Below are 7,112 nucleotides of genomic sequence, written 5' to 3' on the forward strand. Positions count from 1 at the left end.
TGAAACGTTCCACTATGCTGGCTTTGATGTGACTAAAGGTGGAGTAATGTTGAATATTTTGTTTTTGAATAAATTGTCGAAAGACAGAGTTGTAGAATTCTTTTCTGTTGTCTGTTTGAAGAAATCGAGGTCGCCTATTTTCATTATTTTCATCGAGAATAGTTTTGAATGCTTCCACAACACAGGTTCCTGTTTTTGCCTTGAGGGGGTAAAGCCCACGCAAATTTTGAAAATGTATCTATAACAGTGAGAAGATACTTGTATCCCTTGTTGATTTTATGTAAATTTTTTAAGTTGTCACTGCTCATTTCCACAAGGTCAGCTTCCCACAGGTCGTCTATGCCTTTGGTCACTACCGCCAGTCGTTTGTAGTTTCGCCATGCAGGTTTGTGCAGCTCGTTCACAATAGCCTGCCTAGACATTGCGTGAAAATAAGAATATAGCTTGGATGGGATTTCTGGCTGCAGACAATGCCGGGTTTTCTATGTACAGCTTATCACCTATTTCTATGTCGATAATTTGAGTGGCATCTTCGGCATAGGCAGTCTCGCGAGTTTCGGGGCAGGTAAAATCGACCAACTCCACTCCTCTTATTTTAGGCTCATCACTGATGTTCATTACGGTCATGGTTGGGTAGTGGGTTGCGTGAGGCAAAGACCAGTATGAAACTTTGACGAACTGAAGTGTGCCAGCGATGAAAAACTGGTCATAGGCTTTGGCAGGAGTCAGCATGTAGAGTTTGCCACCCGGATGGAAGAGCGAGGAAAATTCCCTGTTTGGAATGCTGTACAGTTCGATGACAACAGTGGACTTGATTGTCGATGCTGGCATTCAGGGTGTTTTCATTGGTTCGAACCTCGCTCTCCAATCTACCGTTCACCGATTCCAGATGCTCCTCGATAGCATGGACAACAGTGTCGTAATCAGGCTTAATCTTCACATCGACAATAAGCCTCTTGATTTTTCGTTTAACTCATGTAGTTGGGTACTGAAATTGGCTATGGCCGATTCCTGGCTCGCCTCGATGCTGCCAATTTGCTCTTTCACATTGGCTATAATCTGCTGCAGACTTTCCAACTTGGAGCTCTGGGTTGCAAGGTCGTGGACCTGGGTTCTAATTTCCGCAAACAAGCCATGTAGCTCGCTGATGTTCTGGTTGGTGGGTAAGGTTGCAACAGACTCCCGAAGCAATTCAATTTCGGTTTGGATGTTTTTGATGTCGTCGGATTTGAGTATTTGGTTGAGAGCCCTCTTCACGCTTTTAAGTTCCTGCGAGGTAGGCAGGGTGGCCACCGTGTTTAGGAGCGACTCCAAAGCTTTTTTCATCGCGTCCAACTCTTGAGGCAGCAGCAGCACGTATGCCTTCTTGTAATTGTGTTATGTCGTCCTGGGTTGGGGTGGATTGTTGCAAAGTTTCCAACTTAGCCTGTATGTCGTCGATCAAGTGATGAAAATGCAACAACTCTGATTCGGTGTTTAGATTTTCCAACTTGGTGATCTGCTGTTGGACGCTGGCCAGAGTATCCCCTATGCCAGGCAGTTTGGATTCCAGTGCTTCGTGTACATTTGCCAGATCATTTTTGATGACGGCGAGAGCATCCTCAATATTGGCTATGGTACCTTGCAGCTTCCCGAAATCCTCGTAGGTCTCAAGTTGGAGTTTTATGTTGGCCACGCTACGGGCAATAGCATTCAGCTCGCTGGACGAAGGTTGCAACGTCCGCGCGCCGGAGCACTGCAAACTACACCACGGAGCGGTGCAAAAGTGTACCCATATATGCTAGCTTGTAGCCAGCCGAAGACATGGACTCAAAGTATCTCAGGGCTTGCGGGGTTTAGTATGGAAAGGTCAAAGGTCAACTTGTAAAAGTTTATTTATACACGCATGTAAATAACCAGTTTAGCACATACGCTCTTAAATCCTCCTCAGTGAGGTACCTGGGCAGTATTAGTATTCTTATCTAATTTAGGGGGGAACCAACTAGTACAGGTAACCAATAGGAACCTGGGTAGCCGTCACGTGCCACGCCGTCTGGGGATAACATGCGAAAGCGTCAATAGCGAGGGACAGGCCAAGGGGCCCGCGGTTTCACAAAGGTGTTGGTGTGAAAGGATGCCGCAAAGTCAATCCAGCTACGACAAGGGAATGGTTCGGTCCCTTGGCATGTCCAGTCAGTAGCAAGAGACGGCAAGGTACAAAGGGTAGGTTTGGAAGCACCCAGGAGACTTGGGCAGCCACGACCCAAGGGTAGCACATAAAGCTCTTATGGGGCAGACCAGGTAGGTAGGAAAACTGCTTTTTTTATTCTCCTCCTTCCTTCTCAAGGAAGCTATTGGATCCTGGTAGGGGAAACTTCCAGACTAGATCTGGGAACCAGGTCTTTCGCAGTCGGCATCTGGCAGTCGACTGAGCTCCGGGCCTCGCTGCTTTGTTTATATACTGTTTGGTGGCAGCACTAAGGCAGGTGGAGAAGATCGGAACTAAACCGGCTGCAGCGTTACAAACTCCCTTCAATTCACGAGATGCAACTCTTGCGTTATAAAATATCAAATTTAGCATTGTAAAAACCACTAGCATGTGGCGATATAAACTTAACACTTGTGTGCTAAACTGAACACGTTACATTAAAGAAATTACAAGATAAAGAGATTCGACAATGCAAGTTACAAATTAAACAACAATTACTGCACAAAAGATAACTGAATGCGTAAACCACGCAGGGTATTTAGCATGCTTTCTTTAACCAAAACGTGTGTGTCATAACAATATATGCTTCATGCTTAACAACAATGCAATCAAAATTAGATAAAAGATAAATCAAAAGCGTAAGCCTCGCAGGGCATTTCTCAAGCATTAATAATTATATATTAAAGAATATGGCTATCACGCAGGATAGCTACATGTGATGACCACGCAGGGTCGTTACAAGGTAGATTGTCGAAGTCCTGTAGCATTTGGAGTTTAGTTTTGACTTCGTTGATGGCTGCATGCAAAGCGTCCGTTTGAAGCTCAGCCTTGATGCTTTCCAACGTAGGAATTTTGAACGATTGAAACTGTTTGTGCAATTTGGCAATACTGGCATTCACGCGATCGTAGTCATCTTGAGTTTTTATACTCTGGATAATGTTTTGCAGTTCAGTCTGGATGGTGCTCGTTTGGTCCTGCAAGTGTCGCTTCAGCTGTTCCACATCGGAAGTCTGCGCTTGCTGCAGCTTCAAAAATTCGTTCTGCAGCTTGCCTATGCTCAGCGCCAAGTTGTCGAAGTTGTCTATTGACGCGAGGTCGGTGTATTTTTGCAGCAGCGATTTAAGCTCGGCGTCAATTTTTAGTACGGGGTCCAGGCACTGAGACTGCAGGCTGGCTATCTCTGACTGGAGGCTGGAGTTGAGCGTGGACTGCAAGGCCTGCAGGTCGCTTCGCAACTTCTTGACCCTGACGTCTAGCATGAGAAGCTCGTCGCCGTGGTCGTCGCGCTTGGTGTGACCAAAAATATCGTTAGGCATTGTTACCACTGTGGATATTTATTATAGGGTAGGTGATTTTCATTTCTATGAAAAGAGGGATGAGTTTGTCGTAGTCGTCCAAGAGCTCCACGTACAGGCGATCGCCAGCAGACACATCGTACGTTGTAGTCACATCCATCCTATCATGCTTGATGCGATAGATGTTCTTGCCAGAGGAAACCTTGGCCTCCCCTTCGTTCTCGCGATTCATATCGAACTTAAGTTTGCCGGAGATGGGGAACTGGTAATAATTCAAATTGTTGTTGAATACATAGAAAATTTTGCCCAAATCCTCGTCGTACTGGGTCAGAATGCTATTCAAGTGTGTAATTAACAGACCGTTAAGTTTAGATAGCATGGAAGGCAGGAGTTCGTTGAAGCTTGACGACGTAGGCTGGACGGGCACTTCCATAACTTGCTTCCTGAAGCCAAACAGATTCATAGGCATGGTTATTTTATAGAAACATTTCTAGCCGTAAGGTTAAAATTGGGCAGTGAGGAATTCCATCGTTCAGCTACTGAAAAACCAAAAAATATATTGTATTACTTCCGTCGTCCCAAGCCCCCTACCTATTATTCATTCTGTTATTCTGTCGTCGAATGCTATCCAACAAACTTAAAATCATCATCCTAGCTCAATTAGGAGCAAAAAGAATTAAAAATTGTCCGTATTTCCGAAACTTGAGGGGGTAGAATCGATTTTATTTGCCAGTCGAATAGTTCTGGTCGAATCCTATCCAACAAACCTAAAATCATCATCCTAGCTCAATTAGGAGCCAAGAAAATCAATATCTTGGAAAAACATCTTAAGATATTTGTCTTAAGAAAATTTTCTTGACAAACCGGAAGTCGACTTCCTTAAAGATTAAGATATTTGTCTTAAGACGTTTTCCAAGATCTTGTGAAGCAACTAGTCAGTGTTGCCAACTCCTATTTGTAGGTTAGCTTCGCCTGTAAAATATCACATGGTGAAATTTTCTTGGGGTGGGTTGGCAACACTGCGGCTCACTTGAAGTTTCTCAAGCAGGTTGATTGTACTACTTGAATTTTTCCTAAAAATAAAACAAGAGGATTATCAAAGATGTGTGAAAAGTAATATTGCATGTGTAGCTAAAAGTTTACCATGTTACAACATACACGAAGCCAAGCGTCAAGTCAACTTTGCAGCAGGTTTTCACATATGTAGATCCAAACGTGCACGCAGAATATAGTTCCACCGAGGGTTCTATTCAGACACAGCACGCAGAATATAGTTCCACCGAGATGGGTTCTATTCAGACACAACTGCATACTTGCAAGAAAACAGTTATTTAATTTGTAAAATACAGACAAAATAATACATCCATTATCAGGTATGTACTTGATCGGTTGCAATCACTGTGCAGACGAACTAGGATCCGCAGATTCGCCAACTGGAGTTTGTATTGCGCTGAAGAATCGCTGAAGATGATGAGCGAGTCTAGTAAGACTGAATCCGTGATACCAGTGTTGCACATCCCACTATTTTAACCCTATGTTTATTGTGTTGTGATTGATTAATAATTGTGCTATACAGCGGCAAGAATGACTGAATCGAGGTTTCCTGTTCAGCACCAAGTGTTATTTTGAGCTTCATCCGAAGGGAAAAGCTCTTCAAATCAAGCAAGTTGTTTTAAATGCATAATCCTCCTTACAACAACATGATCAAAGTAAAACAGGGTGTGAGGTGATTTACCGTCAATGTGCGCACGAACTGTATCACAGGTGCTGAATGATTTGCAGTTTAAGTTTATGAAGAGAACACGATTGTTGTTGACGACAAAAGAATTTCCGTGGTATTAAAAGATATCGCCGTGATAAGAAACATGTTTATTATTTGGAGGAGACTTGCTTTAACTCTGTGGGGGGGGGGAGGGCAGGGGTATACATTGAATCAAACATTGAAGGACTGAAGAAACCGACGAGAAAAGAAGAGGGGAAGGCTTATTGTTTCACCCACTGGCAGCAATGAAGTCTGTTGAAGATGCATATTTACTGTTCCGTGCAAAGAAAGGGAGATTATCCATAAGAAATGGACAGACCAAGATTTGAATCCTGGTTTAGTGAAGTGATTCATAAATTGAAACCTGAGTAATAGCAGCAGACGATGCACTTGATTGTCACCAATAACAAATCATGCTTTTTTTTGCTGGTATAACTTGAAGTGCGTGTGTCTTACAGTAGCGGATGTATTGCAGACGAAGCAACCAAGTTTTCCATAAATGTATTTCTTTCTAAACCAAAAACAATAATTTGTCATTACATTCAAGAGGGGCCTATCGTTGTTTACTTTTATCTTTGTTTATTATTATTATTATTTTTTTTTTTGCGTGCTCGAAATATACACACATGGTCTCATGTTTAGAAGTTATTTCGCATTTATATTACATAATTACACATTTATTAGATAAACTATGTGCAGAAAGCACTTCTAAAATGTTATGTTTCAGGAGACAAAAAGAAGCAAAAATACATTCCGCTTGACATGCATGCGGGTTTTGATGTGTTGTGTGGTTGGCAATACTGTGGATTTTCTCAGTGTCTACGATGTAAGCAGCTTGGCGGTTGAGGCGAGACTGGCTCGGAAGATTCTGAGCTCAGTTCTCGCGCTGATTGATACATAAAACCTGCTGCAAACTTAGCTTGATGCTTGGCTTAGGCATTTGTAAGCAATTTTACCTGAGGGAGGGGAGAGAGGGAGAGCTAGCTCTCTGGACAACTCAACAAATCTCAAAGCCATTTAAAAAAAAATTGAGGGGTTTGGATTTGAAATCACACCCTCAGTCTTCAGTAGGGGAAGCTTACACTAGCATTTGTCAATACTATAACATGACTGGAAGCAAGTGTCATGATATTCTGCTTTCCACATTCCAATCATTTTTGCTACAGATTGTGAGTTGTTGTTTTTTTTACAGTACTTTGCAAGGTATTTGTACTTATATTCCACCTGAACTGTTCATAATTTCCAATCTCGCAAAGTTTCTGTATTTAACCTCCAGAGCCTCTTGGGACGGGTACTTTTCAGGTGCATGCTTTTTCAAAATCACAAGAGATCAATTGCCAGAACTAATAACAGGACTGTTACTGGAGGTGAAATTCGTACATTTTACCTTCCAATACTGAAAGTTAAAAGACAAATTTTTAAAATTTACAAAGATTCTTATCAGCACATGGTGAATAAGAAATGTATGCAACAGTGGTATATTCCTACAACCATGCCAAGACTCATTCAAGATACAGGATGGTGCACAAAATGTCATCCGTTGAAAATGGTTTGTACATTGTTTATTAGACAAAATAAGTAGTAGAAAGAAATTGGATTACACATACTACAATGTGCAGCACTAGCCAGTATGCAGCACATGTCCAATATGTCAGCCTTCTTATTGTAGAACCTCTTCCAGACAGATTAATCTTATTGACAACTTGGCGACACATATCCTCTCCCAATCCTTGGAAAGAGGATTGCACTTGCTATATAGTTGCAGCTCTCTTACGTACACCTTCTCCTTTAGGTAGCCCCACAAGAATTGATTGATTGATTGAATTTTGTTTTAAGTCCATTTTATGCACAGATAGGCTAATCGGGT

This window comes from Lepisma saccharinum, chromosome 1 (genome assembly GCF_977018435.1).
Source record: "Lepisma saccharinum chromosome 1, izLepSacc3.1, whole genome shotgun sequence".
NCBI classification, from domain to species: Eukaryota; Metazoa; Arthropoda; class Insecta; order Zygentoma; family Lepismatidae; genus Lepisma; species Lepisma saccharinum.